Source organism: Hoplias malabaricus, chromosome 3 (genome assembly GCF_029633855.1).
Source record: "Hoplias malabaricus isolate fHopMal1 chromosome 3, fHopMal1.hap1, whole genome shotgun sequence".
Lineage (NCBI taxonomy): Eukaryota > Metazoa > Chordata > Actinopteri > Characiformes > Erythrinidae > Hoplias > Hoplias malabaricus.
In genome coordinates, this window is record NC_089802.1 from 29,466,645 (window position 1) to 29,490,027 (window position 23,383).

The window sequence follows — 23,383 nt, forward strand, 5'->3', positions numbered from 1 at the left end:
CTTTAATATGTTGGTGAGTTATATTTGAATGGTATGTCTTTCCTGCGTAAATTTGTCTGTCAGAGGTGGGATTTGAACCCACGCCTCAATTCAGAGAACAGAGACCTCTGCCTTAGGTAAGGTTTACAACCTTGAGTCTGGCGCCTTAGACCGCTCGGCCATACCTACTTTTTTAAACACACTAATCTTCAGGTTATTAGTGCAAATCAACTTTAATATGTTGGTGCGTTATATTTCATTGGTATGTCTTGCCTGCGTGACATTGTCTGTCAGAAGTGGGATTTAAACACACGCCTGCATTTGGAGACCAGAAAACTCTTTCCTTAGGTAAGGTTTACAACCTTGAGTCTGGCGCCTAAGACCGCTCGGCCATTCTGATTTTTTTTAAGCAACCTAATCTTCAAGTTATTTGTGCAAATCATTTTTAATATCTTGGTGAGTTAAATTTGAATGGTATGTCTTGCCTGCATAAAATTGTTTGTCAGAAGTGGGATTTGAACCCACGCCTCCATTCGGAGACCAGAAACCACTTTCCTTAAGTAAGGTTTACAACCTTGAGTCTGGCGCCTAAGACCTCTCGGCCATTCTGACTTTTTTTAAGCAACCTAATCTTCAGGTTATTTGTGCAAATCAACTTTAATATCTTGGTGAGTTATATTTGAATGGTATGTCTTACCTGCGTAAAATTGTCTGTCAGAAGTGGGATTTGAACCCACGCCTCCATTTGGAGACCAGAAACCTCTGCCTTAGGTAAGGTTTACGACCTTGAGTCTGGCGCTTTAGACCGCTCGGCCATTCTGTCTTTTTTTTGAAGCTACCTAATCTTTAGGTTATTTGTGCAAATCAACTTTAATATCTTGGTCAGTTATATTTGAATGGTATGTCTTGCCTGCGTAAAATTTTCTGTCAGAAGTGGGACTTGAACCAACGCCTCCATTCGGAGACCAGAAACCTCTGCCTTAGGTAAGGTTTACAACCTCGAGTTTGGCGCCTTAGACTGCTCGGCCATTCTGACTTTTTTTAAGCACCCTAATCTTCAGGTTATTAGTGCAAATCAACTTTAATATGTTGGTGAGTTATGTTTAAATGGAATGTATTGTCTGCGTAAAATTGTCTGTCAGAAGTAGGATTTGAACACACGCCTCCATTCATAGACCAGAAACCTCTGCCTTAGGTAAGGTTTACAACCTTGAGTCTGGCGCCTAAGACCGCTCGGCCATTCTGACTTTTTTTAAGCAACCTAATCTTCAGGTTATTTGTGCAAACCAACTTTAATATCTTGGTGAGTTAAATTTGAATGGTATGTCTTGCCTGCGTAAAAATTTCTGTCAGAAGTGGGACTTGAACCAACGCCTCAATTCGGAGACCAAAAACCTGTTCCTTAGGTAAGGTTTACAACCTTGAGTCTGGCGCCTAAGACCTCTCGGCCATTCTGACTTATTTTAAATACCCTAATCTTCAGGTTATTTGTGCAAACCAACTTTAATATCTTGGTGAGTTATATTTGAATGGTATGTCTTGCCTGCGTAAAATTGTCTGTCAGAAGTGGGATTTGAACCCACGCCTCAATTCGGAGACCAAAAAAATCTGCCTTAGGTAAGGTTTACAACATTGAGTCTGGTGCCTAAGACCGCTCGGCCATTATGACTTTTTTTAAGCTACTTATTCTTCAGGTTATTAGTGCAAATCAACTTTAATATGTTGTTGCGTTATATTTCATTGGTATGTCTTGCCTGCGTGAAATTGTCTGTCAGAAGTGGGATTTAAACACACGCCTGCATTTGGAGACCAGAAACCTCTTTCCTTAGGTAAGGTTTACAACCTTGAGTCTGGCGCCTAAGACCGCTCGGCCATTCTGACTTTTTTTTAAGCAACCTAATCTTCAAGTTATTTGTGCAAATCATTTTTAATATATTGGTGAGTTAAATTTGAATGGTATGTCTTGCCTGCATAAAATTTTTTGTCAGAAGTGGGATTTGAACCCATGCCTCCATTCGGAGACCAGAAACCTCTGCCTTAGGTAAGGATTAAAAGCTTGAGTCTGGAGCCTTAGATGGCTCGGCCATTCTGACTTTTTTTAAGCAACCTAATCTTCAGGTTATTAATGCAAATCAACTTTAATATGTTGGTGAGTTATTTTCAATGGTATTTCTTGCCTGCGTAAAATTGTCTGTCAGAAGTGGGATTTAAACCCACGCCTCCATTTGGAGACCAGAAACCTCTTTCCTTAGGTAAGGTTTACAACCTTGAGTCTGGCGCCTAAGACCGCTCTGCCATTCTGACATTTTTTAAGCAACCTAATCTTCAGGTTATTTGTGCAAATCAACTTTAATATCTTGGTGAGTTAAATTTGAATGGTATGTCTTGCCTGCATAAAATTTTCTGTCAGAAGTGGGATTTGAACCCACGCCTCAATTCGGAGACCAAAAACATCTGCCTTAGGTAAGGTTTACAACCTTGAGTCTGGCGCCTAAGACCACTCGGCCATTCCGTCATTTTTTAAAAGCCCCAATATTCAGGTTATTTGTGCAAATCAACTTTAATATCTTGGTGAGTTATATTTGAATGTTATGTCTTGCCTGCGTAAAATTGTCTGTCAGAAGTGGGATTTGAACCAACGCCTCCATTCGGAGACCAGAAACCTCTGCCTTAGGTAAGGTTTACAATCTTGAGTCTGGCGCCTTAGATGGCTCTGCCATTCTGACTTTTTTTAAGGAACCTAATCTTCAGGTTATTAATGCAAATCAACTTTAATATCTTGGTGAGTTATATTTCAATGGTATGTCTTGTCTGCGTAAAATCGTCTGTCCGAAGTAGGATTTGAACACACGCCTGCATTCATGGACCAGAAACCTCTGCCTTAGGTAAGGTTTACAACCTTGAGTCTGGCGCTTTAGACCGCTCGGCCATTCCAACATTTCTTAAAAGCCCTAATCTTCAGGTTATTAGTGCACATCAAATTTAATATCTTAGTGAGTTATATTTGAATGGTATGTCTTGCCTGCGTAAAATTGTCTGTCAGAAGTGGGACTTGAACCAACGCCTCCATTCGGAGACCAGAAACCTCTTCCTTAGGTAAGGTTTACAATCTTGAGTCTGGTGCTTTAGACCGCTCGGCCATTCTGTCTTTCTTTTGAAGCTACCTAATCTTCAGGTTATTTGTGCAAATCAACTTTAATATCTTGGTGAGTTATATTTGAATGGTATGTCTTGCCTGCGTAAAAATTTCTGTCAGAAGTGGGACTTGAACCCACGCCTCAATTCGGAGACCAAAAACCTCTTCCTTAGGTAAGGTTTACAACCTTGAGTCTGGCGCCTTAGACTGCTCGGCCATTCTGATTTTTATTAAACACCCTAATCTTCAGGTTATTTGTGCAAACCAACTTTAATATCTTGGTGAGTTATATTTGAATGGTATGTCTTGCCTGCGTAAAATTGTCTGTCAGAAGTGGGATTTGAACCCACGCCTCAATTCGGAGACCAAAAACATCTGCCTTAGGTAAGGTTTACAACCTTGAGTCTGGCGCCTAAGACCGCTCGGCCATTCTGACTTTTTTTAAGCTACCTAATCTTCAGCATATTTGTGCAAATCAACTTTAATATCTTGGTGAGTTATATTTGAATGGTATGTCTTTACTGCGTAAAATTATCTGTCAGAAGTGGGATTTGAACCCACGCCTCCATTCAGAGACCAGAAACCTCTTCCTTAGGTAAGGTTTACAACCTTGTGTCTGGCGCCTTAGACCGCTCGGCCATTCTGACTTTTTTTAAATAACCTAATCTTCAGGTTATTAGTGCAAATCAATTTTAATATCTTGGTGAGTTATATTTGAATGTTATGTCTTGCCTGCGTAAAATTGTCTGTCAGAAGTGGGATTTAAACCCACGCCTCCATTCAGAGACCAGAAACCTCTTCCTTAGGTAAGGTTTACAACCTTGAGTCTGGCGCCTTAGACCGCTCGGCCATTCTGACTTTTTTTAAATACCCTAATCTTCAGGTTATTTGTGCAAACCAACTTTAATATCTTGGCGAGTTATATTTGATTGGTATGTCTTGCCTGCGTAAAATTATCTGTCAGAAGTGGGATTTGAACCCACGCCTCAATTCGGAGACCAAAAACATCTGCCTTAGGTAAGGTTTACAACCTTGAGTCTGGCGCCTAAGACCGCTCGGCCATTCTGACTTTTTTTAAGCTCTTTAATCTTCAGGTTATTAGTGCAAATCAACTTTAATATCTTGGTGAGTTATATTTGATTGGTATGTCTTGCCTGCGTAAACTTATCTGTCAGAAGTGGGATTTGAACCCACGTCTCCATACAGAGACCAGAAACCTCTTCCTTAGGTAAGGTTTTCAACCTTGATTCTGGCACCTTAGACCGCTCAGCCATTCTGACTTTTGTTAAGCCACCTAATCTTCAGGTTATTAATGCAAATCAACTTTAATATGTTGGTGATTTATATTTGAATGGAGTGTCTTGTCTGCGTAAAATTGTCTGTCAGAAGTAGGATTTTTACACACGCCTCCATTCATAGACCAGAAACCTCTGCCTTAGGTAAGGTTTACAACCTTGAGTCTGGCGCTTTAGACCGCTCGGCCATTACGACATTTTTTAAAAGCCCTAATCTTCAGGTTATTAGTGCAAATCAACTTTAATATGTTGGTGAGTTATATTTGAATGGAATGTCTTGTCTGCGTAAAATTGTCTGTCAGAAGTAGGATTTGAACCCACGCCTCCATTCATAGACCAGAAACCTCTGCCTTAGGTAAAGTTTACAACCTTGAGTCCGGTGCCTTAGACTACTCGGCCATTCTGACATTTTTTAAACGCTTTAATCTTCAGGTTATTAGTGCAAATCAACTTTAATATCTGGGTGAGTTATATTTGAATGGTATGTCTTGCCTGCGTAAAATTATCTGTCAGAAGTGGGATTTGAACCCACACCACCATTCGGAGACCAGAAACCTCTTCCTTAGGTAAGGTTTACAACCTTGAGTCTGGCGGCTCAGACCGCTCGGCCAATCTGACTTTTTTGAAGCTATCTAATCTTCAGGTTATTTGTGCAAATCAACTTTAATACGTTGGTGAGTTATATTTGAATGGTATGTCTTGCCTGCGTAAAATTATCTGTCAGAAGTGGGATTTGAACCCACGCCTCCATTCGGGGACCAGAAACCTCTTCCTTAGGTAAGGTTTACAACCTTGAGTCTGGCGCCTTAGACCGCTCGGCCATTCTGACTTTTTTTAAATACCCTAATCTTCAGGTTATTTGTGCAAACCAACTTTAATATCTTGGTGAGTTATATTTGAATGGTATGTCTTGCCTGCGTAAAATTGTCTGTCAGAAGTGGGATTTGAACCCACGCCTCTATTCGGAGACCAAAAGCATCTGCCTTAGGTAAGGTTAACATCCTTGAGTCTGGCACCTAAGACCGCTCGGCCATTCTGACTTTTTTTAAGCTACCTAATCTTCAGTATATTTGTGCAAATCAACTTTAATATCTTGGTGAGTTATATTTGAATGGTATGTCTTTCCTGCGTAAAATTATCTGTCAGAAGTGGGATTTGAACCCACGCCTCCATTCGGAGACCAGAAACCTCTTCCTTAGGTAAGGTTAACAACCTTGAGTCTGGCGCCTTAGACCGCTCGGCCATTCTGACTTTTTTTAAATACCTTAATCTTCAGGTTATTAGTGCAAATCAACTAAATATGTTGGTGAGTTATATTTGAATGGTATGTCTTGCCTGCGTAAAATTGTCTGTCAGAAGTGGGATTTGAACCCACACCTCCATTCGGAGACCAAAAACCTCTTCCTTAGGGAAGGTTTACAACCTTGAGTCTGGCGCCTTAGACCGCTCGGCCATTCTGACTTTTTTTAAATACCCTAATCCTCAGGTTATTTGTGCAAACCAACTTTAATATCTTGGTGAGTTATATTTGAATGGTATGTCTTGCCTGCGTAAAATTGTCTGTCAGAAGTGGGATTTGAACCCACGCCTCAATTCGGAGACCAGAAACCTCTTCCTTAGGTAAGGCTAACATCCTTGAGTCTGGCGCCTTAGACCGCTCGGCCATTCTGACATTTTTTAAATACCCTAATCTTCAGGTTATTAGTGCAAATCAACTAAATATGTTGGTGAGTTATATTTGAATGGTATGTCTTGCCTGCGTAAAATTGTCTGTCAGAAGTGGGATTTGAACCCACGCCTCCATTCGGAGACCAGAAACCTCTTCCTTAGGGAAGGTTTACAACCTTGAGTCTGGCGCCTTAGACCGCTCGGCCATTTTGACTTTTTTTAAATACCCTAATCCTCAGGTTATTTGTGCAAACCAACTTTAATATCTTGGTGAGTTATATTTGAATGGTATGTCTTGCCTGCGTAAAATTGTCTGTCAGAAGTGGGATTTGAACCCACGCCTCAATTCGGAGACCAGAAACCTCTTCCTTAGGTAAGGCTAACATCCTTGAGTCTGGCGCCTTAGACCGCTCGGCCATTCTGACATTTTTTAAATACCCTAATCTTCAGGTTATTAGTGCAAATCAACTAAATATGTTGGTGAGTTTTATTTGAATGGTATGTCTTGCCTGCGTAAAATTGTCTGTCAGAAGTGGGATTTGAACCCACGCCTCCATTCGGAGACCAGAAACCTCTTCCTTAGGTAAGGTTTACAACCTTGAGTCTGGCGCCTTAGACCGCTCGGCCTTTCTGACTTTTTTTAAATACCCTAATCTTCAGGTTATTAGTGCAAATCAACTTTAATATCTTGGTGAGTTATATTTGAATGGTATGTCTTTCCTGCGTAAAATTGTCTGTCAGAAGTAGGATTTGAACCCACGCTTCTATTTGGAGACCTGAAACCTCTTCCTTAGGTAAGGTTTTCAACTGAGTCTGGCGCCTTAGACCGCTCGGCCATTCTGTCTTTTTTTAAGCCACCTAATCTTCAGGTTATTAGTGCAAATCAACTTTAATATGTTGGTGAGTTATATTTGAATGGTATGTCTTGCCTGCGTAAAATTGTCTGTCAGAAGTGGGATTTGAACCCACGCCTCAATTCGGAGACCAAAACCATCTGCCTTAGGTAAGGTTTACAACCTTGAGTCTGACGCCTAAGACCGCTCGGCCATTCTGACTCTTTTTAAGCTACCTAATCTTCAGTATATTTGTGCAAATCAACTGTAATATCTTGGTGAGTTATATTTGAATGGTATGTCTTTCCTGCGTAAAATTGTCTGTCAGAAGTAGGATTTGAACCCACGCTTCTATTTGGAGACCTGAAACCTCTTCCTTAGGTAAGGTTTTCAACTGAGTCTGGCGCCTTAGACCGCTCGGCCATTCTGTCTTTTTTTAAGCCACCTAATCTTCAGGTTATTAGTGCAAATCAACTTTAATATGTTGGTGAGTTATATTTGAATGGTATGTCTTGCCTGCGTAAAATTGTCTGTCAGAAGTGGGATTTGAACCCACGCCTCAATTCGGAGACCAAAACCATCTGCCTTAGGTAAGGTTTACAACCTTGAGTCTGGCGCCTAAGACCGCTCGGCCATTCGGACTTTTTTTAAGCTATCTAATCTTCAGTATATTTGTGCAAATCAACTTTAATATCTTGGTGAGTTATATTTGAATGGTATGTCTTTCCTGCATAAAATTATCTGTCAGAAGTGGGATTTGAACCCACGCCTCCATTCGGAGACCAGAAACCTCTTCCTTAGGTAAGGTTAACAACCTTGAGTCTGGCGCCTTAGACCGCTCGGCCATTCTGACTTTTTTAAAAACCCTAATCTTCAGGTTATTAGTGCAAATCAACTTTAATATGTTGGTGAGTTATATTTGAATGGTATGTCTTGCCTGCGTAAAATTGTCTGTCAGAAGTGGGATTTGAACCCACGCCTCCATTCGGAGACCAGAAACCTCTTCCTTAGGTAAGGTTTACAACCTTGAGTCTGGCGCCTTAGACCGCTCGGCCATTCTGACTTTCTTTAAAAACCCTAATCTTCAGGTTATTAGTGCAAATCAACTTTAATATGTTGGTGAGTTATATTTGAATGGTATGTCTTGCCTGCGTAAAATTGTCTGTCAGAAGTGGGATTTGAACCCACGCCTCCATTCGGAGACCAGAAACCTCTTCCTTAGGTAAGGTTAACAACCTTGAGTCTGGCGCCTTAGACCGCTCGGCCATTCTGACTTTTTTTAAATACCCAAATCTTCAGGTTATTAGTGCAAATCAACTTTAATATCTTGGTGAGTTATATTTGAATGGTATGTCTTTCCTGCGTAAAATTACCTGTCAGAAGTGGGATTTGAACCCACGCCTCCATTCGGAGACCAGAAACCTCTTCCTTAGGTAAGGTTTACAACCTTGAGTCTGGCGCCTTAGACCGCTCGGCCATTCTGACTTTTTTTAAATACCCTACACTTCAGGTTATTTGTGCAAACCAACTTTAATATCTTGGTGAGTTATATTTGAATGGTATGTCTTGCCTGCGTAAAATTGTCTGTCAGAAGTGGGATTTGAACCCACGCCTCAATTCGGAGACCAAAAACATTTGCCTTAGGTAAGGTTTACAACATTGAGTCTGGCGCCTAAGACCGCTCGGCCATTCTGACTTTTTTTAAGCAGCCTAATCTTCAGGTTATTTGTGCAAATCAACTTTAATATCTTGGTGAGTTAAATTTGAATGGTATGTCTTGCCTGCGTAAAATTGTCTGTCAGAAGTGGGATTTGAACCCACGCCTCAATTCGGAGACCAAAAACATCTGCCTTAGGTAAGGTTTAAAACATTGAGTCTGGTGCCTTAGACCGCTCGGCCATTCTGACTTTTTTTAAGCCACCTAATCTTCAGTTTATTAGTGCAAATCAACTTTAATATGTTGGTGAGTTATATTTGAATGGTATGTCTTGCCTGCGTAAAATTGTCTGTCAGAAGTGGGATTTGAACCCACGCCTCAATTCGGAGACCAGAAACCTCTTCCTTAGGTAAGGTTTTCAACTGAGTCTGGCGCTTAAGACTGCTTAGCCATTGTGACTTTTTTTAAGCTACCTAATCTTCAGGTTATTAGTGCAAACCAACTTTAATATCTTGGTGAGTTATATTTGAATGGTATGTCTTTCCTGCATAAAATTATCTGTCAGAAGTGGGATTTGAACCCACGCCTCCATTCGGAGACCAGAAACCTCTTCCTTAGGTAAGGTTAACAACCTTGAGTCTGGCGCCTTAGACCGCTCGGCCATTCTGACTTTTTTAAAAACCCTAATCTTCAGGTTATTAGTGCAAATCAACTTTAATATGTTGGTGAGTTATATTTGAATGGTATGTCTTGCCTGCGTGAAATTGTCTGTCAGAAGTGGGATTTGAACCCACGCCTCAATTCGGAGACCAGAAACCTCTTCCTTAGGTAAGGTTTTCAACTGAGTCTGGCGCCTAAGACTGCTTAGCCATTGTGACTTTTTTTAAGCTACCTAATCTTCAGGTTATTAGTGCAAACCAACTTTAATATATTGGTGAGTTATATTTGAATGGTATGTCTTGCCTGCGTAAAATTATCTGTCAGAAGTGGGATTTGAACACAAGCCTCAATTGGGAGACCAGAAACCTCTTCCTTAGGTAAGGTTTACAACCTTGAGTCTGGCGCCTAAGACCGCTCGGCCATTCTGACTTTTTTTAAGCTACCTAATCTTCAGGTTATTAGTGCAAACCAACTTTAATATCTTGGTGAGTTATATTTGAATGGTATGTCTTGCCTGCGTAAAATTGTCTGTCAGAAGTGGGATTTGAACCCACGCCTCAATTCGGAGACCAGAAACCTCTTCCTTAGGTAAGGCTAACATCCTTGAGTCTGGCGCCTTAGACCGCTCGGCCATTCTGACTTTTTTTAAATACCCTAATCTTCAGGTTATTAGTGCAAATCAACTAAATATGTTGGTGAGTTATATTTGAATGGTATGTCTTGCCTGCGTAAAATTGTCTGTCAGAAGTGGAATTTGAACCCACGCCTCCATTCGGAGACCAGAAACCTCTTCCTTAGGTAAGGTTTTCAACTGAGTCTGGCGCCTTAGACCGCTCGGCCATTCTGTCTTTTTTTAAGCCACCTAATCTTCAGGTTATTAGTGCAAATTAACTTTAATATCTTGGTGAGTTATATTTGAATGGTATGTCTTGCCTGCGTAAAATTGTCTGTCAGAAGTGGGATTTGAACCCACGCCTCAATTCGGAGACCAAAAACATTTGCCTTAGGTAAGGTTTACAACATTGAGTCTGGCGCCTAAGACCGCTCGGCCATTCTGACTTTTTTTAAGCAGCCTAATCTTCAGGTTATTTGTGCAAATCAACTTTAATATCTTGGTGAGTTAAATTTGAATGGTATGTCTTGCCTGCGTAAAATTGTCTGTCAGAAGTGGGATTTGAACCCACGCCTCAATTCGGAGACCAAAAACATCTGCCTTAGGTAAGGTTTAAAACATTGAGTCTGGTGCCTTAGACCGCTCGGCCATTCTGACTTTTTTTAAGCCACCTAATCTTCAGTTTATTAGTGCAAATCAACTTTAATATGTTGGTGAGTTATATTTGAATGGTATGTCTTGCCTGCGTAAAATTGTCTGTCAGAAGTGGGATTTGAACCCACGCCTCAATTCGGAGACCAGAAACCTCTTCCTTAGGTAAGGTTTTCAACTGAGTCTGGCGCTTAAGACTGCTTAGCCATTGTGACTTTTTTTAAGCTACCTAATCTTCAGGTTATTAGTGCAAACCAACTTTAATATCTTGGTGAGTTATATTTGAATGGTATGTCTTTCCTGCATAAAATTTTCTGTCAGAAGTGGGATTTGAACCCACGCCTCCATTCGGAGACCAGAAACCTCTTCCTTAGGTAAGGTTAACAACCTTGAGTCTGGCGCCTTAGACCGCTCGGCCATTCTGACTTTTTTAAAAACCCTAATCTTCAGGTTATTAGTGCAAATCAACTTTAATATGTTGGTGAGTTATATTTGAATGGTATGTCTTGCCTGCGTGAAATTGTCTGTCAGAAGTGGGATTTGAACCCACGCCTCAATTCGGAGACCAGAAACCTCTTCCTTAGGTAAGGTTTTCAACTGAGTCTGGCGCCTAAGACTGCTTAGCCATTGTGACTTTTTTTAAGCTACCTAATCTTCAGGTTATTAGTGCAAACCAACTTTAATATATTGGTGAGTTATATTTGAATGGTATGTCTTGCCTGCGTAAAATTATCTGTCAGAAGTGGGATTTGAACACAAGCCTCAATTGGGAGACCAGAAACCTCTTCCTTAGGTAAGGTTTACAACCTTGAGTCTGGCGCCTAAGACCGCTCGGCCATTCTGACTTTTTTTAAGCTACCTAATCTTCAGGTTATTAGTGCAAATCAACTTTAATATGTTGGTGAGTTATATTTGAATGGTATGTCTTGCCTGCGTAAAATTGTCTGTCAGAAGTGGGATTTGAACCCACGCCTCCATTCGGAGACCAGAAACCTCTTCCTTAGGTAAGGTTTACAACCTTGAGTCTGGCGCCTTAGACCGCTCGGCCATTCTGACTTTTTTTAAATACCCTAATCCTCAGGTTATTTGTGCAAACCAACTTTAATATCTTGGTGAGTTATATTTGAATGGTATGTCTTGCCTGCGTAAAATTGTCTGTCAGAAGTGGGATTTGAACCCACGCCTCAATTCGGAGACCAGAAACCTCTTCCTTAGGTAAGGTTTTCAACTGAGTCTGGCGCCTAAGACTGCTTAGCCATTGTGACTTTTTTTAAGCTACCTAATCTTCAGGTTATTAGTGCAAACCAACTTTAATATATTGGTGAGTTATATTTGAATGGTATGTCTTGCCTGCGTAAAATTATCTGTCAGAAGTGGGATTTGAACACAAGCCTCAATTGGGAGACCAGAAACCTCTTCCTTAGGTAAGGTTTACAACCTTGAGTCTGGCGCCTAAGACCGCTCGGCCATTCTGACTTTTTTTAAGCTACCTAATCTTCAGGTTATTAGTGCAAATCAACTTTAATATGTTGGTGAGTTATATTTGAATGGTATGTCTTGCCTGCGTAAAATTGTCTGTCAGAAGTGGGATTTGAACCCACGCCTCCATTCGGAGACCAGAAACCTCTTCCTTAGGTAAGGTTTACAACCTTGAGTCTGGCGCCTTAGACCGCTCGGCCATTCTGACTTTTTTTAAATACCCTAATCCTCAGGTTATTTGTGCAAACCAACTTTAATATCTTGGTGAGTTATATTTGAATGGTATGTCTTGCCTGCGTAAAATTGTCTGTCAGAAGTGGGATTTGAACCCACGCCTCAATTCGGAGACCAGAAACCTCTTCCTTAGGTAAGGCTAACATCCTTGAGTCTGGCGCCTTAGACCGCTCGGCCATTCTGACATTTTTTAAATACCCTAATCTTCAGGTTATTAGTGCAAATCAACTAAATATGTTGGTGAGTTATATTTGAATGGTATGTCTTGCCTGCGTAAAATTGTCTGTCAGAAGTGGGATTTGAACCCACGCCTCCATTCGGAGACCAGAAACCTCTTCCTTAGGGAAGGTTTACAACCTTGAGTCTGGCGCCTTAGACCGCTCGGCCATTCTGACTTTTTTTAAATACCCTAATCCTCAGGTTATTTGTGCAAACCAACTTTAATATCTTGGTGAGTTATATTTGAATGGTATGTCTTGCCTGCGTAAAATTGTCTGTCAGAAGTGGGATTTGAACCCACGCCTCAATTCGGAGACCAGAAACCTCTTCCTTAGGTAAGGCTAACATCCCTGAGTCTGGCGCCTTAGACCGCTCGGCCATTCTGACATTTTTTAAATACCCTAATCTTCAGGTTATTAGTGCAAATCAACTAAATATGTTGGTGAGTTATATTTGAATGGTATGTCTTGCCTGCGTAAAATTGTCTGTCAGAAGTGGGATTTGAACCCACGCCTCCATTCGGAGACCAGAAACCTCTTCCTTAGGGAAGGTTTACAACCTTGAGTCTGGCGCCTTAGACCGCTCGGCCATTCTGACTTTTTTTAAATACCCTAATCCTCAGGTTATTTGTGCAAACCAACTTTAATATCTTGGTGAGTTATATTTGAATGGTATGTCTTGCCTGCGTAAAATTGTCTGTCAGAAGTGGGATTTGAACCCACGCCTCAATTCGGAGACCAGAAACCTCTTCCTTAGGTAAGGCTAACATCCTTGAGTCTGGCGCCTTAGACCGCTCGGCCATTCTGACTTTTTTTAAATACCCTAATCTTCAGGTTATTAGTGCAAATCAACTAAATATGTTGGTGAGTTATATTTGAATGGTATGTCTTGCCTGCGTAAAATTGTCTGTCAGAAGTGGAATTTGAACCCACGCCTCCATTCGGAGACCAGAAACCTCTTCCTTAGGTAAGGTTTTCAACTGAGTCTGGCGCCTTAGACCGCTCGGCCATTCTGTCTTTTTTTAAGCCACCTAATCTTCAGGTTATTAGTGCAAATTAACTTTAATATCTTGGTGAGTTATATTTGAATGGTATGTCTTGCCTGCGTAAAATTGTCTGTCAGAAGTGGGATTTGAACCCACGCCTCCATTCGAAGACCAGAAACCTCTTCCTTAGGTAAGGTTTACAACCTTGAGTCTGGCGCCTTAGACCGCTCGACCATTCTGACTTTTTTGAAGCTATCTAATCTTCAGGTTATTTGTGCAAATCAACTTTAATATGTTGGTGAGTTATATTTGAATGGTATGTCTTGCCTGCGTAAAATTGTCTGTCAGAAGTACGATTTGAACCCACGCTTCTATTTGGAGACCTGAAACCTCTTCCTTACGTAAGGTTTTCAACTGAGTCTGGCGCCTTAGACCGCTCGGCCATTCTGTCTTTTTTTAAGCCACCTAATCTTCAGGTTATTAGTGCAAATCAACTTTAATATGTTGGTGAGTTATATTTGAATGGTATGTCTTGCCTGCGTAAAATTATCTGTCAGAAGTGGGATTTGAACCCACGCCTCCACTCGGAGACCAGAAACCTCTTCCTTAGGTAAGGTTTACAACCTTGAGTCTGGCGCCTTAGACCGCTCGGCCATTCCGACTTTTTTTAAAAACCCTAATCTTCAGGTTATTAGTGCAAATCAACTTTAATATGTTGGTGAGTTATATTTGAATGGTATGTCTTGCCTGCGTAAAATTGTCTGTCAGAAGTGGGATTTGAACCCACGCCTCAATTCGGAGACCAAAACCATCTGCCTTAGGTAAGGTTTACAACCTTGAGTCTGGCGCCTAAGACCGCTCGGCCATTCTGACTTTTTTTAAGCTACCTAATCTTCAGTATATTTGTGCAAATCAACTTTAATATCTTGGTGAGTTATATTTGAATGGTATGTCTTTCCTGTGGTAAAATTATCTGTCAGAAGTGGGATTTGAACCCACGCCGCCATTCGGAGACCAGAAACCTCTTCCTTAGGTAAGGTTTACAACCTTGAGTCTGGCGCCTTAGACCGCTCGGCCATTCCGACTTTTTTTAAAAACCCTAATCTTCAGGTTATTAGTGCAAATCAACTTTAATATGTTGGTGAGTTATATTTGAATGGTATGTCTTGCCTGCGTAAAATTGTCTGTCAGAAGTGGGATTTGAACCCACGCCTCAATTCGGAGACCAAAACCATCTGCCTTAGGTAAGGTTTACAACCTTGAGTCTGGCGCCTAAGACCGCTCGGCCATTCTGACTTTTTTTAAGCTACCTAATCTTCAGTATATTTGTGCAAATCAACTTTAATATCTTGGTGAGTTATATTTGAATGGTATGTCTTTCCTGTGGTAAAATTATCTGTCAGAAGTGGGATTTGAACCCACGCCGCCATTCGGAGACCAGAAACCTCTTCCTTAGGTAAGGTTTACAACCTTGAGTCTGGCGCCTTAGACCGCTCGGCTATTCTGACTTTTTTTAAATACCCTAATCTTCAGGTTATTAGTGCAAATCAACTAAATATGTTGGTGAGTTATATTTGAATGGTATGTCTTGCCTGCGTAAAATTGTCTGTCAGAAGTGGGATTTGAACCCACGCCTCCATTCGGAGACCAGAAACCTCTTCCTTAGGTAAGGTTTACAACCTTGAGTCTGGCGCCTTAGACCGCTCGGCCATTCTGACTTTTTTTATATACCTTAATCTTCAGGTTATTAGTGCAAATCAACTAAATATGTTGGTGAGTTATATTTGAATGGTATGTCTTGCCTGCGTAAAATTGTCTGTCAGAAGTGGAATTTGAACCCACGCCTCCATTCGGAGACCAGAAACCTCTTCCTTAGGTAAGGTTTTCAACTGAGTCTGGCGCCTTACACCGCTCGGCCATTCTGTCTTTTTTTAAGCCACCTAATCTTCAGGTTATTAGTGCAAATCAACTTTAATATGTTGGTGAGTTATATTTGAATGGTATGTCTTGCCTGCGTAAAATTGTCTGTCAGAAGTAGGATTTGAACCCACGCTTCTATTTGGAGACCTGAAACCTCTTCCTTAGATAAGGTTTTCAACTGAGTCTGGCGCCTTAGACCGCTCGGCCATTCTGACTTTTTTTAAAAACCCTAATCTTCAGGTTATTTGTGCAAACCAACTTTAATATCTTGGTGAGTTATATTTGAATGGTATGTCTTGCCTGCGTAAAATTGTCTGTCAGAAGTGGGATTTGAACCCACGCCTCAATTCGGAGACCAAAAGCATCTGCCTTAGGTAAGGTTAACATCCTTGAGTCTGGCGCCTAAGACCGCTCGGCCATTCTGACTTTTTTTAAGCTACCTAATCTTCAGTATATTTGTGCAAATCAACTTTAATATCTTGGTGAGTTATATTTGAATGGTATGTCTTTCCTGCGTAAAATTATCTGTCAGAAGTGGGATTTGAACCCACGCCTCCATTCGGAGACCAGAAACCTCTTCCTTAGGTAAGGTTAACAACCTTGAGTCTGGCGCCTTAGACCGCTCGGCCATTCTGACTTTTTTTAAATACCTTAATCTTCAGGTTATTAGTGCAAATCAACTAAATATGTTGGTGAGTTATATTTGAATGGTATGTCTTGCCTGCGTAAAATTGTCTGTCAGAAGTGGGATTTGAACCCACACCTCCATTCGGAGACCAAAAACCTCTTCCTTAGGGAAGGTTTACAACCTTGAGTCTGGCGCCTTAGACCGCTCGGCCATTCTGACTTTTTTTAAATACCCTAATCCTCAGGTTATTTGTGCAAACCAACTTTAATATCTTGGTGAGTTATATTTGAATGGTATGTCTTGCCTGCGTAAAATTGTCTGTCAGAAGTGGGATTTGAACCCACGCCTCAATTCGGAGACCAGAAACCTCTTCCTTAGGTAAGGCTAACATCCTTGAGTCTGGCGCCTTAGACCGCTCGGCCATTCTGACATTTTTTAAATACCCTAATCTTCAGGTTATTAGTGCAAATCAACTAAATATGTTGGTGAGTTATATTTGAATGGTATGTCTTGCCTGCGTAAAATTGTCTGTCAGAAGTGGGATTTGAACCCACGCCTCCATTCGGAGACCAGAAACCTCTTCCTTAGGGAAGGTTTACAACCTTGAGTCTGGCGCCTTAGACCGCTCGGCCATTCTGACTTTTTTTAAATACCCTAATCCTCAGGTTATTTGTGCAAACCAACTTTAATATCTTGGTGAGTTATATTTGAATGGTATGTCTTGCCTGCGTAAAATTGTCTGTTAGAAGTGGGATTTGAACCCACGCCTCAATTCGGAGACCAGAAACCTCTTCCTTAGGTAAGGCTAACATCCTTGAGTCTGGCGCCTTAGACCGCTCGGCCATTCTGACATTTTTTAAATACCCTAATCTTCAGGTTATTAGTGCAAATCAACTTTAATATGTTGGTGAGTTATATTTGAATGGTATGTCTTGCCTGCGTAAAATTGTCTGTCAGAAGTGGGATTTGAACCCACGCCTCCATTCGGAGACCAGAAACCTCTTCCTTAGGTAAGGTTTTCAACTGAGTCTGGCGCTTAAGACTGCTTAGCCATTGTGACTTTTTTTAAGCTACCTAATCTTCAGGTTATTAGTGCAAACCAACTTTAATATCTTGGTGAGTTATATTTGAATGGTATGTCTTTCCTGCATAAAATTATCTGTCAGAAGTGGGATTTGAACCCACGCCTCCATTCGGAGACCAGAAACCTCTTCCTTAGGTAAGGTTAACAACCTTGAGTCTGGCGCCTTAGACCGCTCGGCCATTCTGACTTTTTTAAAAACCCTAATCTTCAGGTTATTAGTGCAAATCAACTTTAATATGTTGGTGAGTTATATTTGAATGGTATGTCTTGCCTGCGTGAAATTGTCTGTCAGAAGTGGGATTTGAACCCACGCCTCAATTCGGAGACCAGAAACCTCTTCCTTAGGTAAGGTTTTCAACTGAGTCTGGCGCCTAAGACTGCTTAGCCATTGTGACTTTTTTTAAGCTACCTAATCTTCAGGTTATTAGTGCAAACCAACTTTAATATATTGGTGAGTTATATTTGAATGGTATGTCTTGCCTGCGTAAAATTATCTGTCAGAAGTGGGATTTGAACACAAGCCTCAATTGGGAGACCAGAAACCTCTTCCTTAGGTAAGGTTTACAACCTTGAGTCTGGCGCCTAAGACCGCTCGGCCATTCTGACTTTTTTTAAGCTACCTAATCTTCAGGTTATTAGTGCAAATCAACTTTAATATGTTGGTGAGTTATATTTGAATGGTATGTCTTGCCTGCGTAAAATTGTCTGTCAGAAGTGGGATTTGAACCCACGCCTCCATTCGGAGACCAGAAACCTCTTCCTTAGGTAAGGTTTACAACCTTGAGTCTGGCGCCTTAGACCGCTCGGCCATTCTGACTTATTTTAAATACCCTAATCTTCAGGTTATTTGTGCAAACCAACTTTAATATGTTGGTGAGTTATATTTGAATGGTATGTCTTGCCTGCGTAAAATTGTCTGTCAGAAGTGGAATTTGAACCCACGCCTCCATTCGGAGACCAGAAACCTCTTCCTTAGGTAAGGTTTTCAACTGAGTCTGGCGCCTTAGACCGCTCGGCCATTCTGTCTTTTTTTAAGCCACCTAATCTTCAGGTTATTAGTGCAAATCAACTTTAATATGTTGGTGAGTTATATTTGAATGGTATGTCTTGCCTGCGTAAAATTGTCTGTCAGAAGTGGGATTTGAACCCACGCCTCAATTCGGAGACCAAAACCATCTGCCTTAGGTAAGGTTTACAACCTTGAGTCTGGCGCCTAAGACCACTCGGCCATTCTGACTTTTTTTAAGCTACCTAATCTTCAGTATATTTGTGCAAATCAACTTTAATATCTTGGTGAGTTATATTTGAATGGTATGTCTTTCCTGCATAAAATTATCTGTCAGAAGTGGGATTTGAACCCACGCCTCCATTCGGAGACCAGAAACCTCTTCCTTAGGTAAGGTTAACAACCTTGAGTCTGGCGCCTTAGACCGCTCGGCCATTCTGACTTTTTTAAAAACCCTAATCTTCAGGTTATTAGTGCAAATCAACTTTAATATGTTGGTGAGTTATATTTGAATGGTATGTCTTGCCTGCGTAAAATTGTCTGTCAGAAGTGGGATTTGAACCCACGCCTCCATTCGGAGACCAGAAACCTCTTCCTTAGGTAAGGTTTACAACCTTGAGTCTGGCGCCTTAGACCGCTCGGCCATTCTGACTTTCTTTAAAAACCCTAATCTTCAGGTTATTAGTGCAAATCAACTTTAATATGTTGGTGAGTTATATTTGAATGGTATGTCTTGCCTGCGTAAAATTGTCTGTCAGAAGTGGGATTTGAACCCACGCCTCCATTCGGAGACCAGAAACCTCTTCCTTAGGTAAGGTTAACAACCTTGAGTCTGGCGCCTTAGACCGCTCGGCCATTCTGACTTTTTTTAAATACCCAAATCTTCAGGTTATTAGTGCAAATCAACTTTAATATCTTGGTGAGTTATATTTGAATGGTATGTCTTTCCTGCGTAAAATTACCTGTCAGAAGTGGGATTTGAACCCACGCCTCCATTCGGAGACCAGAAACCTCTTCCTTAGGTAAGGTTTACAACCTTGAGTCTGGCGCCTTAGACCGCTCGGCCATTCTGACTTTTTTTAAATACCCTACACTTCAGGTTATTTGTGCAAACCAACTTTAATATCTTGGTGAGTTATATTTGAATGGTATGTCTTGCCTGCGTAAAATTGTCTGTCAGAAGTGGGATTTGAACCCACGCCTCAATTCGGAGACCAAAAACATCTGCCTTAGGTAAGGTTTACAACATTGAGTCTGGCGCCTAAGACCGCTCGGCCATTCTGACTTTTTTTAAGCAGCCTAATCTTCAGGTTATTTGTGCAAATCAACTTTAATATCTTGGTGAGTTAAATTTGAATGGTATGTCTTGCCTGCGTAAAATTGTCTGTCAGAAGTGGGATTTGAACCCACGCCTCAATTCGGAGACCAAAAACATCTGCCTTAGGTAAGGTTTAAAACATTGAGTCTGGCGCCTTAGACCGCTCGGCCATTCTGACTTTTTTTAAGCCACCTAATCTTCAGTTTATTAGTGCAAATCAACTTTAATATGTTGGTGAGTTATATTTGAATGGTATGTCTTGCCTGCGTAAAATTGTCTGTCAGAAGTGGGATTTGAACCCACGCCTCAGTTCGGAGACCAGAAACCTCTTCCTTAGGTAAGGTTTTCAACTGAGTCTGGCGCTTAAGACTGCTTAGCCATTGTGACTTTTTTTAAGCTACCTAATCTTCAGGTTATTAGTGCAAACCAACTTTAATATCTTGGTGAGTTATATTTGAATGGTATGTCTTTCCTGCATAAAATTATCTGTCAGAAGTGGGATTTGAACGCACGCCTCCATTCGGAGACCAGAAACCTCTTCCTTAGGTAAGGTTAACAACCTTGAGTCTGGCGCCTTAGACCGCTCGGCCATTCCGACTTTTTTAAAAACCCTAATCTTCAGGTTATTAGTGCAAATCAACTTTAATATGTTGGTGAGTTATATTTGAATGGTATGTCTTGCCTGCGTGAAATTGTCTGTCAGAAGTGGGATTTGAACCCACGCCTCAATTCGGAGACCAGAAACCTCTTCCTTAGGTAAGGTTTTCAACTGAGTCTGGCGCCTAAGACTGCTTAGCCATTGTGACTTTTTTTAAGCTACCTAATCTTCAGGTTATTAGTGCAAATCAACTTTAATATGTTGGTGAGTTATATTTGAATGGTATGTCTTGCCTGCGTAAAATTGTCTGTCAGAAGTGGGATTTGAACCCACGCCTCCATTCGGAGACCAGAAACCTCTTCCTTAGGTAAGGTTTACAACCTTGAGTCTGGCGCCTTAGACCGCTCGGCCATTCTGACTTATTTTAAATACCCTAATCTTCAGGTTATTTGTGCAAACCAACTTTAATATGTTGGTGAGTTATATTTGAATGGTATGTCTTGCCTGCGTAAAATTGTCTGTCAGAAGTGGGATTTGAACACAAGCCTCAATTGGGAGACCAGAAACCTCTTCCTTAGGTAAGGTTTACAACCTTGAGTCTGGCGCCTAAGACCGCTCGGCCATTCTGACTTTTTTTAAGCTACCTAATCTTCAGGTTATTAGTGCAAATCAACTTTAATATGTTGGTGAGTTATATTTGAATGGTATGTCTTGCCTGCGTAAAATTGTCTGTCAGAAGTGGGATTTGAACCCACGCCTCCATTCGGAGACCAGAAACCTCTTCCTTAGGTAAGGTTTACAACCTTGAGTCTGGCGCCTTAGACCGCTCGGCCATTCTGACTTATTTTAAATACCCTAATCTTCAGGTTATTTGTGCAAACCAACTTTAATATGTTGGTGAGTTATATTTGAATGGTATGTCTTGCCTGCGTAAAATTGTCTGTCAGAAGTGGAATTTGAACCCACGCCTCCATTCGGAGACCAGAAACCTCTTCCTTAGGTAAGGTTTTCAACTGAGTCTGGCGCCTAAGACTGCTTAGCCATTCTGACTTTTTTTAAATACCCCAATCTTCAGGTTATTAGTGCAAATCAACTAAATATGTTGGTGAGTTATATTTGAATGGTATGTCTTGCCTGCATAAAATTGTCTGTCAGAAGTGGGATTTGAACCCACGCCTCCATTCGGAGACCAGAAACCTCTTCCTTAGGTAAGGTTTACAACCTTGAGTCTGGCGCCTTAGACCGCTCGGCCATTCTGACTTATTTTAAATACACTAATCTTCAGGTTATTTGTGCAAACCAACATTAATATCTTGGTGAGTTATATTTGTATGGTATGTCTTTCCTGCGTAAAATTGTCTGTCAGAAGTGGGATTTGAACCCACGCCTCCATTCGGAGACCAGAAACCTCTTCCTTAGGTAAGGTTTTCAACTGAGTCTGGCGCCTTAGACCGCTCGGCCATTCTGTCTTTTTTTAAGCCACCTAATCTTCAGGTTATTAGTGCAAATCAACTTTAATATGTTGGTGAGTTATATTTGAATGGTATGTCTTGCCTGCGTAAAACTGTCTGTCAGAAGTGGGATTTGAACCCACGCCTCAATTCGGAGACCAAAACCATCTGCCTTAGGTAAGGTTTACAACCTTGAGTCTGACGCCTAAGACCGCTCGGCCATTCTGACTCTTTTTAAGCTACCTAATCTTCAGTATATTTGTGCAAATCAACTTTAATATCTTGGTGAGTTATATTTGAATGGTATGTCTTTCCTGCGTAAAATTGTCTGTCAGAAGTAGGATTTGAACCCACGCTTCTATTTGGAGACCTGAAACCTCTTCCTTAGGTAAGGTTTTCAACTGAGTCTGGCGCCTTAGACCGCTCGGCCATTCTGTCTTTTTTTAAGCCACCTAATCTTCAGGTTATTAGTGCAAATCAACTTTAATATGTTGGTGAGTTATATTTGAATGGTATGTCTTGCCTGCGTAAAATTGTCTGTCAGAAGTGGGATTTGAACCCACGCCTCAATTCGGAGACCAAAACCATCTGCCTTAGGTAAGGTTTACAACCTTGAGTCTGGCGCCTAAGACCGCTCGGCCATTCAGACTTTTTTTAAGCTACCTAATCTTCAGTATATTTGTGCAAATCAACTTTAATATGTTGGTGAGTTATATTTGAATGGTATGTCTTGCCTGCGTAAAATTGTCTGTCAGAAGTGGAATTTGAACCCACGCCTCCATTCGGAGACCAGAAACCTCTTCCTTAGGTAAGGTTTTCAACTGAGTCTGGCGCCTTAGACCGCTCGGCCATTCTGTCTTTTTTTAAGCCACCTAATCTTCAGGTTATTAGTGCAAATCAACTTTAATATGTTGGTGAGTTATATTTGAATGGTATGTCTTGCCTGCGTAAAATTGTCTGTCAGAAGTGGGATTTGAACCCACGCCTCAATTCGGAGACCAAAACCATCTGCCTTAGGTAAGGTTTACAACCTTGAGTCTGGCGCCTAAGACCACTCGGCCATTCTGACTTTTTTTAAGCTACCTAATCTTCAGTATATTTGTGCAAATCAACTTTAATATCTTGGTGAGTTATATTTGAATGGTATGTCTTTCCTGCATAAAATTATCTGTCAGAAGTGGGATTTGAACCCACGCCTCCATTCGGAGACCAGAAACCTCTTCCTTAGGTAAGGTTAACAACCTTGAGTCTGGCGCCTTAGACCGCTCGGCCATTCTGACTTTTTTAAAAACCCTAATCTTCAGGTTATTAGTGCAAATCAACTTTAATATGTTGGTGAGTTATATTTGAATGGTATGTCTTGCCTGCGTAAAATTGTCTGTCAGAAGTGGGATTTGAACCCACGCCTCCATTCGGAGACCAGAAACCTCTTCCTTAGGTAAGGTTTACAACCTTGAGTCTGGCGCCTTAGACCGCTCGGCCATTCTGACTTTCTTTAAAAACCCTAATCTTCAGGTTATTAGTGCAAATCAACTTTAATATGTTGGTGAGTTATATTTGAATGGTATGTCTTGCCTGCGTAAAATTGTCTGTCAGAAGTGGGATTTGAACCCACGCCTCCATTCGGAGACCAGAAACCTCTTCCTTAGGTAAGGTTAACAACCTTGAGTCTGGCGCCTTAGACCGCTCGGCCATTCTGACTTTTTTTAAATACCCAAATCTTCAGGTTATTAGTGCAAATCAACTTTAATATCTTGGTGAGTTATATTTGAATGGTATGTCTTTCCTGCGTAAAATTACCTGTCAGAAGTGGGATTTGAACCCACGCCTCCATTCGGAGACCAGAAACCTCTTCCTTAGGTAAGGTTTACAACCTTGAGTCTGGCGCCTTAGACCGCTCGGCCATTCTGACTTTTTTTAAATACCCTACACTTCAGGTTATTTGTGCAAACCAACTTTAATATCTTGG

At 41.1% G+C, this 23,383-nt stretch overlaps 58 non-coding genes across 58 annotated transcripts; all 58 read right to left on the bottom strand.

The window, feature by feature from the left end:
- Window positions 1–479: 479 nt before the first annotated feature.
- Window positions 480–591, bottom strand: trnal-caa (transfer RNA leucine (anticodon CAA)). Its single transcript has 2 exons — window positions 554–591; window positions 480–525 (listed from the first exon to the last, which is right to left on the bottom strand). It is a non-coding gene; the product is annotated as a tRNA-Leu (tRNA).
- A 100-nt stretch (window positions 592–691) lies between these two features.
- trnal-caa (transfer RNA leucine (anticodon CAA)) lies at window positions 692–802 on the bottom strand. The gene is made up of 2 exons: window positions 765–802; window positions 692–737 (listed from the first exon to the last, which is right to left on the bottom strand). It is a non-coding gene; the product is annotated as a tRNA-Leu (tRNA).
- Window positions 803–2,171: 1,369 nt separating this feature from the next.
- On the bottom strand, window positions 2,172–2,283 carry trnal-caa (transfer RNA leucine (anticodon CAA)). The gene is made up of 2 exons: window positions 2,246–2,283; window positions 2,172–2,217 (listed from the first exon to the last, which is right to left on the bottom strand). It is a non-coding gene; the product is annotated as a tRNA-Leu (tRNA).
- A 1,157-nt stretch (window positions 2,284–3,440) lies between these two features.
- trnal-caa (transfer RNA leucine (anticodon CAA)) lies at window positions 3,441–3,551 on the bottom strand. Its single transcript has 2 exons — window positions 3,514–3,551; window positions 3,441–3,486 (listed from the first exon to the last, which is right to left on the bottom strand). It is a non-coding gene; the product is annotated as a tRNA-Leu (tRNA).
- A 100-nt stretch (window positions 3,552–3,651) lies between these two features.
- On the bottom strand, window positions 3,652–3,762 carry trnal-caa (transfer RNA leucine (anticodon CAA)). Its single transcript has 2 exons — window positions 3,725–3,762; window positions 3,652–3,697 (listed from the first exon to the last, which is right to left on the bottom strand). It is a non-coding gene; the product is annotated as a tRNA-Leu (tRNA).
- Window positions 3,763–3,862: 100 nt separating this feature from the next.
- Window positions 3,863–3,973, bottom strand: trnal-caa (transfer RNA leucine (anticodon CAA)). Its single transcript has 2 exons — window positions 3,936–3,973; window positions 3,863–3,908 (listed from the first exon to the last, which is right to left on the bottom strand). It is a non-coding gene; the product is annotated as a tRNA-Leu (tRNA).
- Window positions 3,974–4,073: 100 nt separating this feature from the next.
- trnal-caa (transfer RNA leucine (anticodon CAA)) lies at window positions 4,074–4,184 on the bottom strand. Its single transcript has 2 exons — window positions 4,147–4,184; window positions 4,074–4,119 (listed from the first exon to the last, which is right to left on the bottom strand). It is a non-coding gene; the product is annotated as a tRNA-Leu (tRNA).
- Window positions 4,185–5,128: 944 nt separating this feature from the next.
- On the bottom strand, window positions 5,129–5,239 carry trnal-caa (transfer RNA leucine (anticodon CAA)). The gene is made up of 2 exons: window positions 5,202–5,239; window positions 5,129–5,174 (listed from the first exon to the last, which is right to left on the bottom strand). It is a non-coding gene; the product is annotated as a tRNA-Leu (tRNA).
- A 311-nt stretch (window positions 5,240–5,550) lies between these two features.
- trnal-caa (transfer RNA leucine (anticodon CAA)) lies at window positions 5,551–5,661 on the bottom strand. The gene is made up of 2 exons: window positions 5,624–5,661; window positions 5,551–5,596 (listed from the first exon to the last, which is right to left on the bottom strand). It is a non-coding gene; the product is annotated as a tRNA-Leu (tRNA).
- Window positions 5,662–5,760: 99 nt separating this feature from the next.
- On the bottom strand, window positions 5,761–5,871 carry trnal-caa (transfer RNA leucine (anticodon CAA)). The gene is made up of 2 exons: window positions 5,834–5,871; window positions 5,761–5,806 (listed from the first exon to the last, which is right to left on the bottom strand). It is a non-coding gene; the product is annotated as a tRNA-Leu (tRNA).
- A 100-nt stretch (window positions 5,872–5,971) lies between these two features.
- On the bottom strand, window positions 5,972–6,082 carry trnal-caa (transfer RNA leucine (anticodon CAA)). The gene is made up of 2 exons: window positions 6,045–6,082; window positions 5,972–6,017 (listed from the first exon to the last, which is right to left on the bottom strand). It is a non-coding gene; the product is annotated as a tRNA-Leu (tRNA).
- A 99-nt stretch (window positions 6,083–6,181) lies between these two features.
- On the bottom strand, window positions 6,182–6,292 carry trnal-caa (transfer RNA leucine (anticodon CAA)). The gene is made up of 2 exons: window positions 6,255–6,292; window positions 6,182–6,227 (listed from the first exon to the last, which is right to left on the bottom strand). It is a non-coding gene; the product is annotated as a tRNA-Leu (tRNA).
- A 100-nt stretch (window positions 6,293–6,392) lies between these two features.
- Window positions 6,393–6,503, bottom strand: trnal-caa (transfer RNA leucine (anticodon CAA)). The gene is made up of 2 exons: window positions 6,466–6,503; window positions 6,393–6,438 (listed from the first exon to the last, which is right to left on the bottom strand). It is a non-coding gene; the product is annotated as a tRNA-Leu (tRNA).
- Window positions 6,504–6,602: 99 nt separating this feature from the next.
- Window positions 6,603–6,713, bottom strand: trnal-caa (transfer RNA leucine (anticodon CAA)). Its single transcript has 2 exons — window positions 6,676–6,713; window positions 6,603–6,648 (listed from the first exon to the last, which is right to left on the bottom strand). It is a non-coding gene; the product is annotated as a tRNA-Leu (tRNA).
- Window positions 6,714–7,022: 309 nt separating this feature from the next.
- On the bottom strand, window positions 7,023–7,133 carry trnal-caa (transfer RNA leucine (anticodon CAA)). Its single transcript has 2 exons — window positions 7,096–7,133; window positions 7,023–7,061 (listed from the first exon to the last, which is right to left on the bottom strand). It is a non-coding gene; the product is annotated as a tRNA-Leu (tRNA).
- Window positions 7,134–7,653: 520 nt separating this feature from the next.
- trnal-caa (transfer RNA leucine (anticodon CAA)) lies at window positions 7,654–7,764 on the bottom strand. The gene is made up of 2 exons: window positions 7,727–7,764; window positions 7,654–7,699 (listed from the first exon to the last, which is right to left on the bottom strand). It is a non-coding gene; the product is annotated as a tRNA-Leu (tRNA).
- A 99-nt stretch (window positions 7,765–7,863) lies between these two features.
- trnal-caa (transfer RNA leucine (anticodon CAA)) lies at window positions 7,864–7,974 on the bottom strand. Its single transcript has 2 exons — window positions 7,937–7,974; window positions 7,864–7,909 (listed from the first exon to the last, which is right to left on the bottom strand). It is a non-coding gene; the product is annotated as a tRNA-Leu (tRNA).
- A 100-nt stretch (window positions 7,975–8,074) lies between these two features.
- On the bottom strand, window positions 8,075–8,185 carry trnal-caa (transfer RNA leucine (anticodon CAA)). Its single transcript has 2 exons — window positions 8,148–8,185; window positions 8,075–8,120 (listed from the first exon to the last, which is right to left on the bottom strand). It is a non-coding gene; the product is annotated as a tRNA-Leu (tRNA).
- A 100-nt stretch (window positions 8,186–8,285) lies between these two features.
- trnal-caa (transfer RNA leucine (anticodon CAA)) lies at window positions 8,286–8,396 on the bottom strand. Its single transcript has 2 exons — window positions 8,359–8,396; window positions 8,286–8,331 (listed from the first exon to the last, which is right to left on the bottom strand). It is a non-coding gene; the product is annotated as a tRNA-Leu (tRNA).
- Window positions 8,397–9,127: 731 nt separating this feature from the next.
- Window positions 9,128–9,238, bottom strand: trnal-caa (transfer RNA leucine (anticodon CAA)). The gene is made up of 2 exons: window positions 9,201–9,238; window positions 9,128–9,173 (listed from the first exon to the last, which is right to left on the bottom strand). It is a non-coding gene; the product is annotated as a tRNA-Leu (tRNA).
- A 519-nt stretch (window positions 9,239–9,757) lies between these two features.
- trnal-caa (transfer RNA leucine (anticodon CAA)) lies at window positions 9,758–9,868 on the bottom strand. The gene is made up of 2 exons: window positions 9,831–9,868; window positions 9,758–9,803 (listed from the first exon to the last, which is right to left on the bottom strand). It is a non-coding gene; the product is annotated as a tRNA-Leu (tRNA).
- Window positions 9,869–10,807: 939 nt separating this feature from the next.
- Window positions 10,808–10,918, bottom strand: trnal-caa (transfer RNA leucine (anticodon CAA)). Its single transcript has 2 exons — window positions 10,881–10,918; window positions 10,808–10,853 (listed from the first exon to the last, which is right to left on the bottom strand). It is a non-coding gene; the product is annotated as a tRNA-Leu (tRNA).
- A 519-nt stretch (window positions 10,919–11,437) lies between these two features.
- On the bottom strand, window positions 11,438–11,548 carry trnal-caa (transfer RNA leucine (anticodon CAA)). Its single transcript has 2 exons — window positions 11,511–11,548; window positions 11,438–11,483 (listed from the first exon to the last, which is right to left on the bottom strand). It is a non-coding gene; the product is annotated as a tRNA-Leu (tRNA).
- Window positions 11,549–12,068: 520 nt separating this feature from the next.
- On the bottom strand, window positions 12,069–12,179 carry trnal-caa (transfer RNA leucine (anticodon CAA)). Its single transcript has 2 exons — window positions 12,142–12,179; window positions 12,069–12,114 (listed from the first exon to the last, which is right to left on the bottom strand). It is a non-coding gene; the product is annotated as a tRNA-Leu (tRNA).
- A 100-nt stretch (window positions 12,180–12,279) lies between these two features.
- On the bottom strand, window positions 12,280–12,390 carry trnal-caa (transfer RNA leucine (anticodon CAA)). Its single transcript has 2 exons — window positions 12,353–12,390; window positions 12,280–12,325 (listed from the first exon to the last, which is right to left on the bottom strand). It is a non-coding gene; the product is annotated as a tRNA-Leu (tRNA).
- Window positions 12,391–12,489: 99 nt separating this feature from the next.
- trnal-caa (transfer RNA leucine (anticodon CAA)) lies at window positions 12,490–12,600 on the bottom strand. Its single transcript has 2 exons — window positions 12,563–12,600; window positions 12,490–12,535 (listed from the first exon to the last, which is right to left on the bottom strand). It is a non-coding gene; the product is annotated as a tRNA-Leu (tRNA).
- A 310-nt stretch (window positions 12,601–12,910) lies between these two features.
- Window positions 12,911–13,021, bottom strand: trnal-caa (transfer RNA leucine (anticodon CAA)). The gene is made up of 2 exons: window positions 12,984–13,021; window positions 12,911–12,956 (listed from the first exon to the last, which is right to left on the bottom strand). It is a non-coding gene; the product is annotated as a tRNA-Leu (tRNA).
- Window positions 13,022–13,121: 100 nt separating this feature from the next.
- trnal-caa (transfer RNA leucine (anticodon CAA)) lies at window positions 13,122–13,232 on the bottom strand. Its single transcript has 2 exons — window positions 13,195–13,232; window positions 13,122–13,167 (listed from the first exon to the last, which is right to left on the bottom strand). It is a non-coding gene; the product is annotated as a tRNA-Leu (tRNA).
- Window positions 13,233–13,540: 308 nt separating this feature from the next.
- trnal-caa (transfer RNA leucine (anticodon CAA)) lies at window positions 13,541–13,651 on the bottom strand. The gene is made up of 2 exons: window positions 13,614–13,651; window positions 13,541–13,586 (listed from the first exon to the last, which is right to left on the bottom strand). It is a non-coding gene; the product is annotated as a tRNA-Leu (tRNA).
- Window positions 13,652–13,960: 309 nt separating this feature from the next.
- trnal-caa (transfer RNA leucine (anticodon CAA)) lies at window positions 13,961–14,071 on the bottom strand. Its single transcript has 2 exons — window positions 14,034–14,071; window positions 13,961–14,006 (listed from the first exon to the last, which is right to left on the bottom strand). It is a non-coding gene; the product is annotated as a tRNA-Leu (tRNA).
- A 100-nt stretch (window positions 14,072–14,171) lies between these two features.
- On the bottom strand, window positions 14,172–14,282 carry trnal-caa (transfer RNA leucine (anticodon CAA)). The gene is made up of 2 exons: window positions 14,245–14,282; window positions 14,172–14,217 (listed from the first exon to the last, which is right to left on the bottom strand). It is a non-coding gene; the product is annotated as a tRNA-Leu (tRNA).
- Window positions 14,283–14,383: 101 nt separating this feature from the next.
- trnal-caa (transfer RNA leucine (anticodon CAA)) lies at window positions 14,384–14,494 on the bottom strand. Its single transcript has 2 exons — window positions 14,457–14,494; window positions 14,384–14,429 (listed from the first exon to the last, which is right to left on the bottom strand). It is a non-coding gene; the product is annotated as a tRNA-Leu (tRNA).
- A 100-nt stretch (window positions 14,495–14,594) lies between these two features.
- Window positions 14,595–14,705, bottom strand: trnal-caa (transfer RNA leucine (anticodon CAA)). The gene is made up of 2 exons: window positions 14,668–14,705; window positions 14,595–14,640 (listed from the first exon to the last, which is right to left on the bottom strand). It is a non-coding gene; the product is annotated as a tRNA-Leu (tRNA).
- Window positions 14,706–14,806: 101 nt separating this feature from the next.
- trnal-caa (transfer RNA leucine (anticodon CAA)) lies at window positions 14,807–14,917 on the bottom strand. The gene is made up of 2 exons: window positions 14,880–14,917; window positions 14,807–14,852 (listed from the first exon to the last, which is right to left on the bottom strand). It is a non-coding gene; the product is annotated as a tRNA-Leu (tRNA).
- A 99-nt stretch (window positions 14,918–15,016) lies between these two features.
- Window positions 15,017–15,127, bottom strand: trnal-caa (transfer RNA leucine (anticodon CAA)). The gene is made up of 2 exons: window positions 15,090–15,127; window positions 15,017–15,062 (listed from the first exon to the last, which is right to left on the bottom strand). It is a non-coding gene; the product is annotated as a tRNA-Leu (tRNA).
- A 517-nt stretch (window positions 15,128–15,644) lies between these two features.
- On the bottom strand, window positions 15,645–15,755 carry trnal-caa (transfer RNA leucine (anticodon CAA)). The gene is made up of 2 exons: window positions 15,718–15,755; window positions 15,645–15,690 (listed from the first exon to the last, which is right to left on the bottom strand). It is a non-coding gene; the product is annotated as a tRNA-Leu (tRNA).
- Window positions 15,756–15,855: 100 nt separating this feature from the next.
- trnal-caa (transfer RNA leucine (anticodon CAA)) lies at window positions 15,856–15,966 on the bottom strand. The gene is made up of 2 exons: window positions 15,929–15,966; window positions 15,856–15,901 (listed from the first exon to the last, which is right to left on the bottom strand). It is a non-coding gene; the product is annotated as a tRNA-Leu (tRNA).
- Window positions 15,967–16,065: 99 nt separating this feature from the next.
- On the bottom strand, window positions 16,066–16,176 carry trnal-caa (transfer RNA leucine (anticodon CAA)). The gene is made up of 2 exons: window positions 16,139–16,176; window positions 16,066–16,111 (listed from the first exon to the last, which is right to left on the bottom strand). It is a non-coding gene; the product is annotated as a tRNA-Leu (tRNA).
- A 100-nt stretch (window positions 16,177–16,276) lies between these two features.
- trnal-caa (transfer RNA leucine (anticodon CAA)) lies at window positions 16,277–16,387 on the bottom strand. The gene is made up of 2 exons: window positions 16,350–16,387; window positions 16,277–16,322 (listed from the first exon to the last, which is right to left on the bottom strand). It is a non-coding gene; the product is annotated as a tRNA-Leu (tRNA).
- A 99-nt stretch (window positions 16,388–16,486) lies between these two features.
- On the bottom strand, window positions 16,487–16,597 carry trnal-caa (transfer RNA leucine (anticodon CAA)). Its single transcript has 2 exons — window positions 16,560–16,597; window positions 16,487–16,532 (listed from the first exon to the last, which is right to left on the bottom strand). It is a non-coding gene; the product is annotated as a tRNA-Leu (tRNA).
- A 100-nt stretch (window positions 16,598–16,697) lies between these two features.
- Window positions 16,698–16,808, bottom strand: trnal-caa (transfer RNA leucine (anticodon CAA)). Its single transcript has 2 exons — window positions 16,771–16,808; window positions 16,698–16,743 (listed from the first exon to the last, which is right to left on the bottom strand). It is a non-coding gene; the product is annotated as a tRNA-Leu (tRNA).
- Window positions 16,809–17,117: 309 nt separating this feature from the next.
- Window positions 17,118–17,228, bottom strand: trnal-caa (transfer RNA leucine (anticodon CAA)). The gene is made up of 2 exons: window positions 17,191–17,228; window positions 17,118–17,163 (listed from the first exon to the last, which is right to left on the bottom strand). It is a non-coding gene; the product is annotated as a tRNA-Leu (tRNA).
- A 519-nt stretch (window positions 17,229–17,747) lies between these two features.
- Window positions 17,748–17,858, bottom strand: trnal-caa (transfer RNA leucine (anticodon CAA)). The gene is made up of 2 exons: window positions 17,821–17,858; window positions 17,748–17,793 (listed from the first exon to the last, which is right to left on the bottom strand). It is a non-coding gene; the product is annotated as a tRNA-Leu (tRNA).
- Window positions 17,859–18,167: 309 nt separating this feature from the next.
- trnal-caa (transfer RNA leucine (anticodon CAA)) lies at window positions 18,168–18,278 on the bottom strand. Its single transcript has 2 exons — window positions 18,241–18,278; window positions 18,168–18,213 (listed from the first exon to the last, which is right to left on the bottom strand). It is a non-coding gene; the product is annotated as a tRNA-Leu (tRNA).
- A 100-nt stretch (window positions 18,279–18,378) lies between these two features.
- Window positions 18,379–18,489, bottom strand: trnal-caa (transfer RNA leucine (anticodon CAA)). The gene is made up of 2 exons: window positions 18,452–18,489; window positions 18,379–18,424 (listed from the first exon to the last, which is right to left on the bottom strand). It is a non-coding gene; the product is annotated as a tRNA-Leu (tRNA).
- A 99-nt stretch (window positions 18,490–18,588) lies between these two features.
- Window positions 18,589–18,699, bottom strand: trnal-caa (transfer RNA leucine (anticodon CAA)). The gene is made up of 2 exons: window positions 18,662–18,699; window positions 18,589–18,634 (listed from the first exon to the last, which is right to left on the bottom strand). It is a non-coding gene; the product is annotated as a tRNA-Leu (tRNA).
- Window positions 18,700–18,799: 100 nt separating this feature from the next.
- On the bottom strand, window positions 18,800–18,910 carry trnal-caa (transfer RNA leucine (anticodon CAA)). The gene is made up of 2 exons: window positions 18,873–18,910; window positions 18,800–18,845 (listed from the first exon to the last, which is right to left on the bottom strand). It is a non-coding gene; the product is annotated as a tRNA-Leu (tRNA).
- A 100-nt stretch (window positions 18,911–19,010) lies between these two features.
- On the bottom strand, window positions 19,011–19,121 carry trnal-caa (transfer RNA leucine (anticodon CAA)). Its single transcript has 2 exons — window positions 19,084–19,121; window positions 19,011–19,056 (listed from the first exon to the last, which is right to left on the bottom strand). It is a non-coding gene; the product is annotated as a tRNA-Leu (tRNA).
- Window positions 19,122–19,852: 731 nt separating this feature from the next.
- trnal-caa (transfer RNA leucine (anticodon CAA)) lies at window positions 19,853–19,963 on the bottom strand. The gene is made up of 2 exons: window positions 19,926–19,963; window positions 19,853–19,898 (listed from the first exon to the last, which is right to left on the bottom strand). It is a non-coding gene; the product is annotated as a tRNA-Leu (tRNA).
- Window positions 19,964–20,271: 308 nt separating this feature from the next.
- On the bottom strand, window positions 20,272–20,382 carry trnal-caa (transfer RNA leucine (anticodon CAA)). Its single transcript has 2 exons — window positions 20,345–20,382; window positions 20,272–20,317 (listed from the first exon to the last, which is right to left on the bottom strand). It is a non-coding gene; the product is annotated as a tRNA-Leu (tRNA).
- Window positions 20,383–20,693: 311 nt separating this feature from the next.
- Window positions 20,694–20,804, bottom strand: trnal-caa (transfer RNA leucine (anticodon CAA)). Its single transcript has 2 exons — window positions 20,767–20,804; window positions 20,694–20,739 (listed from the first exon to the last, which is right to left on the bottom strand). It is a non-coding gene; the product is annotated as a tRNA-Leu (tRNA).
- Window positions 20,805–21,112: 308 nt separating this feature from the next.
- trnal-caa (transfer RNA leucine (anticodon CAA)) lies at window positions 21,113–21,223 on the bottom strand. Its single transcript has 2 exons — window positions 21,186–21,223; window positions 21,113–21,158 (listed from the first exon to the last, which is right to left on the bottom strand). It is a non-coding gene; the product is annotated as a tRNA-Leu (tRNA).
- A 309-nt stretch (window positions 21,224–21,532) lies between these two features.
- On the bottom strand, window positions 21,533–21,643 carry trnal-caa (transfer RNA leucine (anticodon CAA)). The gene is made up of 2 exons: window positions 21,606–21,643; window positions 21,533–21,571 (listed from the first exon to the last, which is right to left on the bottom strand). It is a non-coding gene; the product is annotated as a tRNA-Leu (tRNA).
- A 729-nt stretch (window positions 21,644–22,372) lies between these two features.
- Window positions 22,373–22,483, bottom strand: trnal-caa (transfer RNA leucine (anticodon CAA)). Its single transcript has 2 exons — window positions 22,446–22,483; window positions 22,373–22,418 (listed from the first exon to the last, which is right to left on the bottom strand). It is a non-coding gene; the product is annotated as a tRNA-Leu (tRNA).
- A 100-nt stretch (window positions 22,484–22,583) lies between these two features.
- trnal-caa (transfer RNA leucine (anticodon CAA)) lies at window positions 22,584–22,694 on the bottom strand. The gene is made up of 2 exons: window positions 22,657–22,694; window positions 22,584–22,629 (listed from the first exon to the last, which is right to left on the bottom strand). It is a non-coding gene; the product is annotated as a tRNA-Leu (tRNA).
- A 99-nt stretch (window positions 22,695–22,793) lies between these two features.
- On the bottom strand, window positions 22,794–22,904 carry trnal-caa (transfer RNA leucine (anticodon CAA)). The gene is made up of 2 exons: window positions 22,867–22,904; window positions 22,794–22,839 (listed from the first exon to the last, which is right to left on the bottom strand). It is a non-coding gene; the product is annotated as a tRNA-Leu (tRNA).
- Window positions 22,905–23,004: 100 nt separating this feature from the next.
- Window positions 23,005–23,115, bottom strand: trnal-caa (transfer RNA leucine (anticodon CAA)). Its single transcript has 2 exons — window positions 23,078–23,115; window positions 23,005–23,050 (listed from the first exon to the last, which is right to left on the bottom strand). It is a non-coding gene; the product is annotated as a tRNA-Leu (tRNA).
- A 100-nt stretch (window positions 23,116–23,215) lies between these two features.
- trnal-caa (transfer RNA leucine (anticodon CAA)) lies at window positions 23,216–23,326 on the bottom strand. Its single transcript has 2 exons — window positions 23,289–23,326; window positions 23,216–23,261 (listed from the first exon to the last, which is right to left on the bottom strand). It is a non-coding gene; the product is annotated as a tRNA-Leu (tRNA).
- Between the last annotated feature and the right edge of the window lie 57 nt (window positions 23,327–23,383).